Source organism: Diabrotica undecimpunctata, chromosome 9 (genome assembly GCF_040954645.1).
Source record: "Diabrotica undecimpunctata isolate CICGRU chromosome 9, icDiaUnde3, whole genome shotgun sequence".
NCBI lineage: Eukaryota > Metazoa > Arthropoda > Insecta > Coleoptera > Chrysomelidae > Diabrotica > Diabrotica undecimpunctata.
Window position 1 is genome coordinate 3,379,304 of NC_092811.1, and position 14,987 is coordinate 3,394,290.

Below are 14,987 nucleotides of genomic sequence, written 5' to 3' on the forward strand. Positions count from 1 at the left end.
AAGTATCGTCAGCTGTGTCTGTAGTGAAAATGTGGAGTGCTTAGATTCGTCATTTACAACAACTACAACAATAAAGGTAAATAATTGTACACTAATATTTCATTATCGTAAACTATGATTGATTGATTAATTGTTAGATTGACACAAAAGTTGAGAAACTGAGTTGATAGGTTATGTCATACTATTGACAAATGTTGATAGTGTTAAGTAAATTATTAGTTTAAATCACTCTGCAATCAATCGTAATTCAGTCGATTGAGAAGAAACAGCGCGTATTTCTAGTCAAACATTTAAAATAACAAATTATAACTTCTAACCTGTCAAAACAGGGCGACCAAACAAACGAACTAAACCGACCAATCACCACGCGCGGAGTTAGAATTTAACTGTGTTTAGCAAGAATTTCAAATTCCAATTTTAGTAAATGTTTTAATTTTCAACTTTACCATTTACATTTACAAATTTTAATTAATTTCAAATTTATTTAGCAAAAATTTGAACCTTCGATCTGAATAAGTGTTTTGATTTTCAAATTGATTCTTTAAAATTAAAAATATTAAAATATATATAATCAGAAGTGAACGTCACATAACATTATCTGTACTTATTATTATTTAATATGTAGGCAAATACATGTGACCATACTTGGTAGACACAATTGGAAATAGTAATTTTTTATAACTGAAAAAAATAAATATATAAAATACTGGTAGCAAACAATAACTTCAATGATCGATATCTCCGCAACTAATTGATATATCGAAAAAAATTTCAAATTAATTTTGTAGAAAATAATAAGATCAATAATATAATATAAAATAAATAATATATAAAATAATAGATAAAAATATAATATATAAAATATAAATAATATATAAAATAATAATATAATAATATATAATATATAAAAAAGACGTTGTCACGTAAAATCTTCGCCCGTAAAACCGACTTTACAGGCAACTGATTTTTTTTTTCTCAATTTCTTCTAGTTCATGGCACTGCTCATGTAACATTATCTCCTTAGCTTCTTTTATTCTCTTTTTAATTAATCGATCAGTTTCATTAAATTTAATTGGATTTTTTGTTTTGAATGATTTTCTTTCATTCATTAATAGTAGTATTTCGTCAGTCATCCAGTCTTTATGTTTTCTTTTCTTTGGTTTTAAGTTTTCATTTGCTGTTTTAATTATTGCTACTTTTATATTTTCCCATTTCTGATCAATGTTATAACAACTCTTATTCAGTTCCTGGGCATTACGTAGATTTTCAATAAGAGTTTTTACAGTTTGTTCCTTTGTTTGTGGTTCCCTTAATCTCTTAATATCAATTATGTGAACGTTATATAATATCTGTGAATGTTATATAATATTTCTGAACAATTAACTGTAAGTTTGATGGCTTTGTCATGGTCTGCGATAGATTTGATGAGCATGATTAAAAAAGCTCTTCCTCAGCTCTTCCAACAAACTCACTCATTCTAACATTCATTTTTTTTTTCTTTCGATGGCAAAAGCGTTCATTTTTTGCCACTTATAACTGCATGTTTACAAAATTATATAAAACAATAAAAAAATTGTAAGAGTTTAATTATTGATGTAATTTCCCTGTCCAATTTACCAGTCTTTACGCGTCTGCAGAATCCACCAAACATCCCGATTTTATGACCTTTCCAGAGTTCCTTTATTTCAGTTACAATTCCTCCCCCTTATCTCGCTCTTTCCCAGACGCTTTTTTTTCGCGAAAATGCACCCCACACACTTTTATTACTTCTTCAAAGACGCATTACCTCCGTGTTACTAAGGGTCGACACGATCCGAACGCTCCTTGATACATAAAACAAAAGCCAGTTCAGGTACAGTTAGGAAATTGAAAATGTGTCGGTCACCGAGGGCCAATATTCCTTTTCCCGAATTACGCAAGGGGCGACGGCCACCCTTCGTCGGCGAAGGCCCTCGGGGCTCATACGGTCCTCGAATAACAGGATTCTGTGTGTGAGTTGGGGATGGTTGCATGGGTGTACATTAGGAGAATTAATTCATGATATATCTTTTATATATTAGAAAATATTTCACATAATCATAAAGCTATCTTGTCCTTAGGTACTTCATTTCTTTTGGTGTCACTTCAACTCTAGTAATCCGTGGTATAGTTTTGAAGCCTGATTGCAGATTTTAGTAATATTTTGTAATTACAAGTACGTCATTATCGGTTATGCAAAATGTTTTACACAGCAGTTCATTATATCTTGCTGATTTGTTAATAAAGTTCCATCTATGTTTCTACAGTGAGTTGTTTAAGGTTAACACCTTGTTCTTGTAACAATTAATTTTCTCTAAAATATTCTGTTCCGTTTTCTTAGCAAGACTTTAATTTTTCTTAGGTCTTTTTTACAGCATGATCTCTTTTTACCTCTGTAGTCCCTTTTCTTTTCTTCATTTCACTCGATATTTTTTAATCAATCTTCTCCACCTTTTTTGGTCGGTCTATTCCTCTCCATTTATGGCTCTATCTCTTATTATTCCTCTGATTCCTTATCTCCATTCTACTGTTAGTCTTCCTCTCCTTCTATTCCATGAAACATAGCTTCTGGCCAGTTTTAGCCATCCTTCATCTTCCTTAGAATCTGTATTGAGATTCTACCCTTATTGAGAGTGTTTTGATGGTTTTTTGATATGCTGCGTTCTTTCTATTTGTGGCCATTTCGCACTTATGATCAAACCAATGATTTATTTTTTCTGACTTGGTTTTGCCCAATATTTCAACCGATTTCTGTGACACAATATTTCGTATATTTGCCCATAGTTGGTTAATGTCTTCTTCTTTTAAGCTTTCTGTCCTTATTTGATCTTCTATTTGCCGTCTGTATACATTTGCAATGTCGGAATCTTTTAGTTTATTAATGTCGATTTTCTCTCTCATTGTGTCGATTTCCTTTTTTAAATTGGATATTCTCTCTTTAAATCGTGCTTTAGCTAAATAGTAGTCAGTATCTGTGTTTGCTCCTCTGAAACACCTAACATCTAATAAGTTAGAGCAGTGTCTTACATCGATGATTATATGATCTATTTGGTTAATCGTTTCATTATCAGGAGAGTTCCAAGTCCCTTATGTATATATTTATGAGGAAATCGTGTTCCAGCTATTAGTATGTTCTTGTACACTGCAAAATTTATGATTCTAAGACTGTTATCATTAGAGTCTACGTGTAGGCTCTCTCTTTTCCGATGGTGGGCGAAAATATATCCTCTCTTCCGACTTTCGCATTAAAGTCTCCTGCTATTATTTTGATGTCATTTTTTGGACACTCATCGTACTTTCGATCTAGAGCCTCATAGAACATGTCTTTTTCATCATACTCTTTTTCTTCCGTTGGAGCGTTGATGCTAATAATGCTAATATTAGCAAACTTCCCTTTAAGTCAATTACACTATGTTCCACCTTACTGCTTACAATAAATCCGGTACCAAATTCGGGTCGGGTAGGATGTCGACTGTAGTAAATATTGCAAGTTATTTTTTTTCCAGAATGCCTGAGCTAGTCTAGCTCATTTTGTGTAAAGCAATGATATCTGCTCTGGGTTTATTCATTTCTCGTATGACCAGAGTCATAGCTCCAGGCTGACAAAAGCTTCTTACGTTCAACGTGGAAATTTTTAAATCATTATCCTTATTTCGTTGGTGAGTTCATCGTAGGTTAGAAAGTCCGTTTTCTTTCTTTGTAGCTTTCATAAAAAAAAATGTTTTTTACAGGGTTGGATACTTAATTCAACGCCAAACCCCCTTTTCGGAGGGCCATTTCACCAGCTCTCGTCAGTTCCCGACCCAACTTTGCACCTGGGTTGGATACCGGATCCCAGTTGGATTGCTCGGTTTACAGGGGACACTATTGTGAAGGTAAGAGTCGGATTTGAGTAGAAGAAGCTAATTCGAGTAAAATTGAAATCAACTCCATGTTTTCGCCTTCTACACCTTTATCCCTCATTCATTATTTGGTGTTTTGTTTTCTGCCACATATTGTCCTACCTATTTCTTTTTTACCCGTTCAGCTCTTTCTCTTTTGGTATTTTTCACCGGGTCTTCTTTTACTGATTAATGATCACAATTTACTCAAAAATTTGGGTTGCAGTATATAAAAAAAATGCTGGTAACAATATTTCTACTTTACAGAAGAAGCTACTACTCTTTTTATCGGAGCAGAACCATGCTGCGGTCTAAATACGCATATTACGAATATGTAGACTATCTCTACTATATACTAGATATTTATTCCTGTTTCATAGACTTCGAGAAGGCATTCGACAGGGTCCGACATGAAAAACTAATAGAAGTACTGAGAAACAAAGATATAGACAGACGAGACTTACGAATCATTATCAATCTGTATTGGAATCAAAAGGCCAATATAAAGATAGAAGAACAAAAGTCCGAAAATATAGATATAAAGAGAGGAGAAAGACAGGGCTGTGTTCTGTCACCATTACTGTTTAACGTGTACAGTGAAGCCATATTCCAGGAAGCGATAGGGTCACCGGATCTGGGTGATGGAATCTCTGTAAACGGAAGAATAGTAAATAACATAAGATTCGCTGATGACACCGTTATAATGGCAGACACCCTGGAATTGCTACAAGAATTGGTAAATAGAATTAACGATTATTGCATTAGATACGGACTAAAAATAAATAAGAGAAAAACTAAATTTATGATTGTCTCAAAAACGCAACATGGAAATGAAAGATTAATGATAGAGCAAACCCAAATAGAAAAAGTAGAGACATACAAATATCTGGAAACCTGGGTTGATGACAAAAATGACCAAAGCAGAGAAAAATCAAAGTCCGAATTGAAACTGTAAGGCAAGCATTTGTGAAAATGAAGACAATGCTTACCAACAGAGACCTTCAGTTGCACCTCAGATTGAGGGCTCTAAGATGTTACATATTTTCTATCTTACTATAAGGAATGGAAGCTTGGACATTGAAGAAACAACACATAAGAAAAATAGAAGTGTTCGAAATGTGGTGTTACAGAAGAATATTAAAAATTCAGTGGGTTCAAAGGATTACCAATGCTGAAGTACTACGATGTCTAAATAAGGAGTTAGAAATTATGAACAGCATAAAAAGAAGAAAACTAGAGTATTTGGGTCACATAACCAGAGGAGAAAAATATGAGCTGCTGGAGGAACCTTAGAGAATGGTTTAACTGTAGTTCACTATAACTTTTCAGAGCAGCAGCCAACAAAGTGACCATAGCCGTTATGATATTCAACCTCCGATAGAAGATGGAACTTTAAGAAGAAGAAGACTATCTCTATGAATACCAATTTTGTATAAAGGATACAAAGAGAATACAACATGACAAAAACTCCCTTTCTGACGCCTATGGGATGATCCGACGTGTTTAATTCGTGTCTATGCTTTTGTTGTTTCAGTCTACGAAAAGTCGAATTAAGAAGAGTCAACATTGTAAGTGAAATTACTTCGACGTCGACTGTAAGGCCGCTGCGCTGCAGGGGCGAACGCAAAAGGGACGTGTATGCGGCAAAAGGGAAGGAATAAGTTAATGAGGAGTCGGGGCTGGACAGATATTGCTATCTTTCGTGAACAGAAGGTTGTAAAAGGTAAATCATTAGATACTTTGTTTGCCTAAGGCTTAAATATCGGGATAAAAGAAGTACATGGATAAGGAGTAGAACAAACGCAGAGGAATTCTGTGTGGAAGGAACTCTTTTGGAAGAATTTTGTTAATATAGCCGGAAGTTTGAAATTAATTAATTTGTAATGCGGCGTAATTAAAGGGATCAAAACCAAAACCGTTTGGCATTGATTTCGGCAAATAAGCTGCCAGAGATAAAATTTCTTATATAAAATACATTTATATATAAATTATTTTATATCAGATCAGAATTTGTTGTACAGCATGTATATTTAGGAACAGCAACAGTTGTGCATATTTGGCGAAGGCGCGCCTTGTTATTTCTTATGGGAAAACGATTAAAATCTGGTAATTTTTATGCATAGTCAATAATAGCCAATTTACAGAAAATGGCTCATCAACAGACGACACAACAGGGCCTGAAATCCTAAAAAGCGAGGAAGAATATGCTATAAGAAACACAAAAGGGGGCAAAGCTGCAGGACCAGATGAAATTCCTCTGGAATTGTTGAAACTAATAGACGACGGCGACGACGGCACTTGAAATAATGGTGAACCTCTTTAACACAATTTATAGAATAGGCATCATACCAAAGAAATGGCTCTCTTCTACTTTTGTCACAATCCCGAAGACGAATAACGCCAGAGAGTGTTCAGACCACAGAACTATAGCATTGATGAGCCACACACTAAAAGTATTTTTAAAAATAATTCACAAAAGAATATTTAATAAATTAGAAGAGGACATAATTGCCACACAGTTTGGATTCAGAGGTGGACTGGGAACACGGGAAGCTTTGTTTGGTCTGAGTGTGTTAATGCAAAGATGTTTGGATGTAAACCAAGACCTCTACGTAGGTTTCATAGATTTTGAGAAGGCCTTCGATAGAAAAGTTGTATGAAATCCTAAGAAGCAAAAACATCGACAGTCGCGACATTAACATCATATCCAGGTTGTACTGGGGACAAACAGCAAAAATCAAAGTTGATAATGAGTTAACCGAAGAAATTGAGGTTCGTCGAGGTATGCGTCAGGGTTGTGTGCTTTCTCCACTATTATTCAATATATATAGCGAAACAATATGTCAGGAAGCGCTCCTAGAGCAAAACATTGGTATGAACATTAACGGAGAGTTAATTAACAATATACGATACGCTGATGACACGCTAATAGTAAGAAATAACCTAGCAAATTTACAGTTTTTGATGGAATACATAAACACACATACCAAAAAGTATGGTCTAAAACTGAACATCAAAAAGACTAAATTCATGATTGTAACAAAGAAGCTATACACCAATGTGAATTTAACCATAAATAATCAGCCAGTTGAAAGAGTTACGTCCTACAAATATTTAGGGGTTTGCTTCACTGATACTAATGACCAGACAAGAGAAATCAAGAGGCGAATAGAGATAGCGAGACAATCGTTTGTCAAAATGAAAAAGTTCCTATACAGCCGGGACATAAATATAAACTTAAGAACGAGAATGTTAAGGTACTACGTTTTCTCCGTTCTGCTGTACGGCATGGAAGCCTGGACACTGAAAAAGATAAACATCAAAAACATTGACGCATTCGAGATGTGGTGTTAAAGGAGAATGTGGAAAATACCATGGACAGAAAGAGTAACAAATCAAGATGTTCTGCTGAAGATGGGAAAGGAATGTGTTCTTTCTTTTTCTTGTGTTGTCTTGTAGTTGTTCTATTTGTATAGTTGTGATTGTTGTTTTGAAGATGTGCCAAGTACTTTTTACTGATTCTTTTGCTACCGCGGATAATTCACTGAATTTTCTTTGAGTATTTTCTCTATCTCTGCCTCTACTGCTGGATCTTTAAGTTTTTCGAGGCTAGGATTTATCTTCTCTCTGCGTTTGATTTTCTTCAGTTTAATTGAGATTTTACTGATAACAGGATTGTGGTCGAAACCGATGTCCGTTCTGAGATATGTTTTAACTGCCCTGATTCCATTTCTATAACGCTTGTCAATTAATATATAATTAATCTGGTTTCTTATTATGTGGTTTTGATTATCTCCAGGTGCTTTCTTTGTACCGTTCGCGCCATAAAAAACTGGTACAACTCTTATAACCGAAAATCGTGTTTTTCAAGTTGTGTAAGTTGATCTTGTCACATATATCATTTCAATTTCTAGGGCAACGTTGCCAGTTCAACGAAATTTTGTATCAAATCAGCTAAAAGGAGGGCTGTGCGACAGACACATTATAAAATTACAGTAGATGCATTTAAAAATCCTTTAAACAATTTAGGCGTTAACGCAACCCTCTCTCTGGTTATTAAATTTATTAGATACGGTTTGTTGAAAAAACTTTTAAACATTTTTGAACATTCTTTTTTATTTAGATTTAGTGCAATTCCGTTATCTGTGATGGCAACAACGAATTTATTCACTAACAAATCTAAACACAGGTTTATATTGGGAAAAAAAAAAAGTGTACCAGTTTTATATGACGAGAACTGTACGTAGTCTTTCTTCTGTTTGGTGGTTAAAATCAGGTGTTTGCGTTCATTAGATTTTCTTCTTGGCAAAATTGGACCAGTATTTCTCCTCTATCATTTCTTTAGCTCAAACCAAAGTTTCCAACTACGTCTTCGGTCCGTCCGTTACCTACTTTGGCATTAAAATCTCCCATAATAATGTTTACAAGATTTTTCTTTGCGATCTTCAATAGCTGTTTGATCTCTTGGTAGAATTCTCGTAATACATAACACTACATTGACGACTATTCATCTCTGAGATACAGAATTATACGTTGTGAGATAACACCAAGAAAACAATCTTTCAAAATGATTCCCCGAGTTAAGATTTCAATATAAACACGATGAACTCATAAATTTTGATACATGCAGAACTCAAAAACATTTCAAATCCTAGTTATATATAGATCAACCGATTAATATCTCCGCTTAACATTGAAAAATCTACTCGTCTTCTCTTAATTTATGAAGTCATTAAGTAAAGTTCCGATGAAATATCGGGCTAACTTTTCTTCGTGTCCAACATGACTTTTTTCCAACAGTTCGGTGATGCTTTTTCCCACGCAAATGAGAAGATTCAATAAATTCCGACTCTTATGTCGTAACAAATTGTATTTATAAATCAAATATGACATATACACGGCTTGTTATGGTCACGCGATATGTTTGTTTTTCTTTTTGTTGTGTTTTAGTTAAATTAGAGAGGTACTCGACATTTGCGTTTAAGTTAGGAGGATCCCCGGGGAGAGATTGGGCGATAATTGTTGTTTTAGTTCTTTTAAATTTGTCTATTTGGATTTCAATTAGGTAAATTAATAATTAATAGATAAAAGGCATATATCTGTTCGTTAGAATTGAAAGAGCAGAAGTTTATTTTCACAGTAAATGGAGGTATGCAGCCAACAGTACACTTAAAAGTATTATCTTTCGAATGGAGCTTAATAGGTGGTTGTTCAGGTAATTTTACTAAAATTGCAAGTCGGATGTCCACTATGATGCCACACTGATTCTTAAAAATCTCTCTGGTCAACCGCCTGTCAGCTGTGTAAAAATTGAGGCTATAAAGCTAATGTTTTTGCATGGTTTATAGATAAAAGTAACTCTTTTCTTTATCGAGATTAATGTGATTAAAAAGATCAACCAGAAATGTCTTAATCAAGAGCAATGAAGATGGTAAAAATGTGTCTACAAGAAAACAATGAAGTTAAGTGAACTTTTTCTACGTACTGTGAAAATCTTCAAAATTTTCTACCTATTCTTTCTACACATTATTAACTTAAAGTAGGTGCACAATTGTTGTAAAGTGTAATATCATGCAAAGTTTAACCTTCCAACTAGGATTTTTCTTATATTATGAGTAGACTTCGGCAAATATGCATATTGCATATTTTGCATATTGTGCATATATTATGCAAATATTTCATATTGTGGCATATTTGTATAAAAGTTTGCATAAAGTGCATAAAAGTTCAGATTTTTATACTGTATTTGAAAATTTTTAAACATACCAATTTATTTCAATTCTTGTATAAAATTTTGTAGTCATTTTAATCAAGAAATGATCTAAGTACGTAATCTCTACAGGTACAAAACATTTACAATTTCAAAGAAGATCAATTTAAGTAGCCCTCAACAGTCTCGGTCAATGAGGCATTCAGTTATTGGATAATCGCTAAGGGTTCGCTCTTTGGAATTTTATGATCTAATCCCCAAATCTATCTGCAATTTATTGTATCTTAACAGCAGGTAAACGGCTAATAGTTTCGTTCCTAATTTAGGGATTTTCCAAAATCTCCCAGTTTATTGAATTAGGTACCTAAACATTTCTAATTTGATGCTCAGATTTGTAAATCATTTTTGTTTTGATATTTAAAGCGTAAACACTCGTTGTGCGTAACAAAAAGGAAGATTGTGATTTTATAATGCCTAAAACAACCAGTGCTTCAACTTGGATTAAACCTTATAAAGAGCTGTCTATGGATATGGGAAAAATCTACTGTTCAGTCTGTGGCAAAATTGTAAGTATCTAATATTTTCTATTAAATATCTAATATTTCATACATACAGGGTGTTTCTAAATGACACTTACAACGTTTGACTGTAGATACTTCTCGAAAAATTGAACAAAACGATATAGTTAATGAGGGGTCAAACTTATTTACTATTCGAGATACAGGGTGTTAAATTTAAAAAAAATTAAATTCTTTTAGTTAATAACAACAATAACTTTAAAACCAATAAACGTATTTACTTGAAATTTAGTACTCGTAGGTTGTTTTTAAATGAAAAATAGCTTCCTTTAGTGAGAAAATATTGTCCATGGTACAATACAATGGTGTGTATTTAGAAAAATTTTTCACCTTTACTTTTTTTTATGAAGTCAGCTATTCTAAAAGACAATTATTTTTATTGTAATTGAATTAACAAAAAAAAAAACTTTTGTTGAATTTTAAAATAAGTTATATGATGTACTAATGGTTAGTAACAAAAACTAATTTTTGGATTAATACTGCATTTAAAACACTTAGCGAGTGTTTTTTTTTCCAAACCAGTTATTTGATTAACCAAAAACACCTTGTATATTTTTATATTTTAAAGGTTGGGTTAAAATAAAGGTTTTTATTTTTATTTATAGATAGCATGTGAGAAGAAATTTCAGATAGACCAACATGTGAGAACTGCTTCACACATTGCAAAAAAAGGAAAAATAGGAGGAAAACATCAAACTTCAATGGCTAAATGTTTCCAATCTACTTCAAAAAAATTAGATGAGCAAGAAACTTTTAATGAAGACTTGTGTCGCGCATTAGTGTCTGCAAACATGCCGCTTTCAAAATTAGCAAATGTAAATTTTAGTTCGTTTCTAAAAAAATATTGCAAACTTAATGTTCCAAGTGATCGGTCTCTAAGAAGAAATAATGGGAACGGGCTATACTCGTCGGTGTTAATTAATATTAAGGAAGAAATTGCAGATAATTATTTTTACATATCTGTAGACGAAACCACTGATTCCTCAGGAAAGTATATTGCTCATTTATTGATTGGTGTTCTTAAAGAAGATACCTTACCAAAATCTCATCTTATTTCATGCCAGCAACTTGAGAAAACAAATGCTTTAACAATTTCGCGTTTTATACAAGAAACATTAGCAACTTTTTTTCTTCCGACAACTTCTAATAAATTACTGCTTATTTTATCGGATGCTGCTCCTTATATGGTGAAAGCAGGACAAAATTTAAAAATATTTTTCCCAGATTTAATACATATTACTTGTGTAGCGCATGGATTAAACAGAGTTGCAGAGGAAATACGAAAAAAGTTTCCTCTTGTAAATACCATGATATCCAGTGTCAAAAAAGTATTTCTTAAATCTCCTATAAGAATTCAACTTTATAAAGAAATGCTACCTAACATTCCTCTTCCACCACAACCTATTTTAACGCGATGGGGAACATGGTTAGAAGCAGCTAATTTTTATGCAGATCATTTTGTTAAAATAAAGAACATAATTGATACGTTAACAGATGAAAGTTCCCAATCTCTTTTGGATTCTAAACAAACTTTTCAGAGTAACTTGCTTCAACAAGAACTTTCATTTATAAAATCAAATTTTAGTTTTGTTCAAAAAACAATTACTCAGTTAGAATCAACAAAACTGTCATTGTTCGAAAGTACAGCATTAATAAAAGAATTTGCGTCATTTTGTCGGAACGTTAGAGGTAATATTGGAAAAGATATTTTAAAAAAATTTGAAGCTACTATGGAAAAAAATAAAGGTTACCATATTCTTTCTGAAGTAGTCAGTGTTCTAGCTGGAAATATTTCGGAAACAATTAATTTAGAACCAAATGTTTTGGTTGGTTTGGAAAATGCTCCCGTTACATCAGTTGATGTTGAACGAAGTTTTTCCATATATAAATATATGTACTCAGACAGAAGCCACAAGTTTTTGTTAGAAAATTTTGAACACCACTTGGTCATTTATTGTTACCGTAATTCTAAATAAGTTTATTCATACTTAAAAATGATGTAGTTACTTAAAATAAATGTAAATCTTAATGAATAGTAGGAAATATTTAGTTATGTACACTTTTTTTTTAAATAAAATTGTTACTATTTTACGATTTTTTTATTTATTTGTATGCATATTTTGTAAAATATTTGCATATTTTCGGGTAAACACGTGCATATTTATGCGCATATTTTCTACATTTTTATTTGCATATTTGCCGAAGTCTAATTATGAGTGATTTATTTATGATTAAAATATAAGCAAGAATTCAATTCGGGTATTGTAATAGGCATTTACTTTTTAAAATTGTTCTTTACGATTAATCATCCAAATAACCATTACTCACAACCATCAATTCATTTGTTTCGTTCTTTTGTAATTCCATTACTGATTAGTCTCCTCGAAATTGCTTACGAATAGTCTCGGTATGAGGCGAACAATAAATAAATAAAAATAACCATACCAATTAGTCACTGGCTAATAAATCATAATAAATAATTATTTTCTAATACGTAGTTCGTGGATGCGGGCGGTTTTAGTGGCTCATGTTGGTTAACCCCTGCACCTTCACATTTCTGGCTTATTAAAGGCTATCTTGTCTGTTTATCATTACCATAAAGCGCGTACGTTTTGGAAGGACCACGGTAATTTTCCCAGATGGGCTCAAATGAACATGCCGGTGGCGTATCTAAAGGAAGGGCCGTTATTATAATATTTTGTTGAATATAAAAGTTTTTTCAGATATATAACATATCAGCATTCACTAAGATCATTCATAGAAGAATATATGATAAATGTGAGTCAAATACCGTTATATCGCAGTTTGGTTTTCGGAAAGCACTAAGAACTCGAGAAGCAGTTTTCGCTCTCCAGGTGCTTATACAGCGGTGTAGAGACTTTGATAGGGAAGTGTATTTGTGCTTTGTGGATTTTAGAAAAGCCTTTGACAATGTCAATCATGAACAATTGATGGATATTCTGCGAAAGACAGGTATTGGCGACAAGGATATTCGAATGGTGGCAAACATATACTGGGGTCAAACAGCAAGAGCAAAAATTGGCAACGAACTCACTGGAAGGGTGCAGATCAAAAGAGGTGATAAAATGTTTATTCCGAGGAAATATTTAACAAATGTATGGAAAATGCAAATGAGGGCATAAAAATAAACGGCGAGTTAACGAACAATATAAGATATGCCGACGACACGATGATCCTTGCCAGTACCATAGACGAATTACAACAGGTAATGGAAAGAGTTTATTCAGTTAGTGAGGAATACGGCCTGAGCCTTAACTTCAAGAAGACAAAGTGGATGCTGATAAGCAACAACCTGCTCGACAATTACGAATAAGTAACATACTAATTGACCATGTAGAATCCTATGTGTACCTTGGCACCAACGTAAATGCAAAATGGGAACAGGCCACAGAAATTAAGGTGAGAATAGAACGAGCTAGAGCAGCATTTAACAATATGAAAAAGCTCCTCATAAGCAAGGATTTCTCTCTTTCCCTAAAACTACGTTTATTTAAATGCTACGTTTTTCCGATCTTACTATATGGTATGGAGGCCTAGACACTGACAAAGACGCTCACAAGAATACTAGAAGCATTCGAAATGTGGGTGTACCGACGCATTCTTCGTATATCCTGGACCAAAAATGTCACCAACATAGAGGAACTCCAAAGAATCAGAAAGGAGAAAGAAATCGTGAGCACAATCAAACAAAGATAGCTTGAATATCTAGGCCACATATTGAGACACGATAAGTACCGTCTACTGCAATTGATTGTCCAGGGGAAAGTAGACAGTAAGCGAGGGTCAGGCAGGAGAAGACACTCGTGGCTCCAAAATTTGCGGAAGTGGTTCGGGCTCACATCGGTCGAACTATTCAGAAGCGCCGCAAAAAGGATCCAAATTGACATGTTGATAGCCAACGTTCGCAACGGACATGGCACTTGAAGAAGAAGAACATATCAGCATGTAGATACACGTGATTCCCGCGTAAAGAGATATATTAAAGCAACTTGGGAAATGGTTTTTGTCACCTAAACTTTTTTCCCGAACTTTTCCTGAAATCCAGAAATGTAATATCTGACTTTTTTTAAAAAGCAATATCCACGCATTGAAAGAGGCATTCGTCAAGGAGACAACATGTCTCCCAAATTATTTACATTTTTGCTAGAATACGCTTGTAAAACAATAGATTGGAACGAAAAAGGCATCAATGTAGATGGAAAATTTTTAAATAACCTTAAATTTGCAGATGATATCGTTCTTATTGCAGACAGCTTTGACCATGCACAGATAATGCTCCAAGAACTCCATACTGCCACAAAAAGAGTTGGTCTTAAAATCAATTTTTCAAAAACACAATTTATGACAAATTTAGTCCACAACAAAAACATCTCAGTAGAAGTCAAATATATTAAGCCAGTTGACTCCTATAAATACTTGGGCCATGAGATCAGAATAAGTCGAGACAACCAAACAATCGAGCTGAAAAAAGAATAAACCTCGCTTGAGCTAAGATTCCAATGTGTCTGAAAAGAAAAGTATTTAATCAGTGTATTTTGCCAGTGATGACGGCGCACAAACCCTAACACTCACAAGAAGAACAGTGAGTAAACTACAAGTTGCGGAGAGGGCAATGAAGAGAATAATGTTAGGGATTTCTCTACGTGATAGAATACCCAATGCTACTATACTCAAAAGATCAGGAGTAGCAGACGTTATTGAAAGGATAACAACACTAAATTGGAACTTGGCAGGTCATGTAGCAAAATCAAATGATGACCGGTGGACGAAAAGAATTTT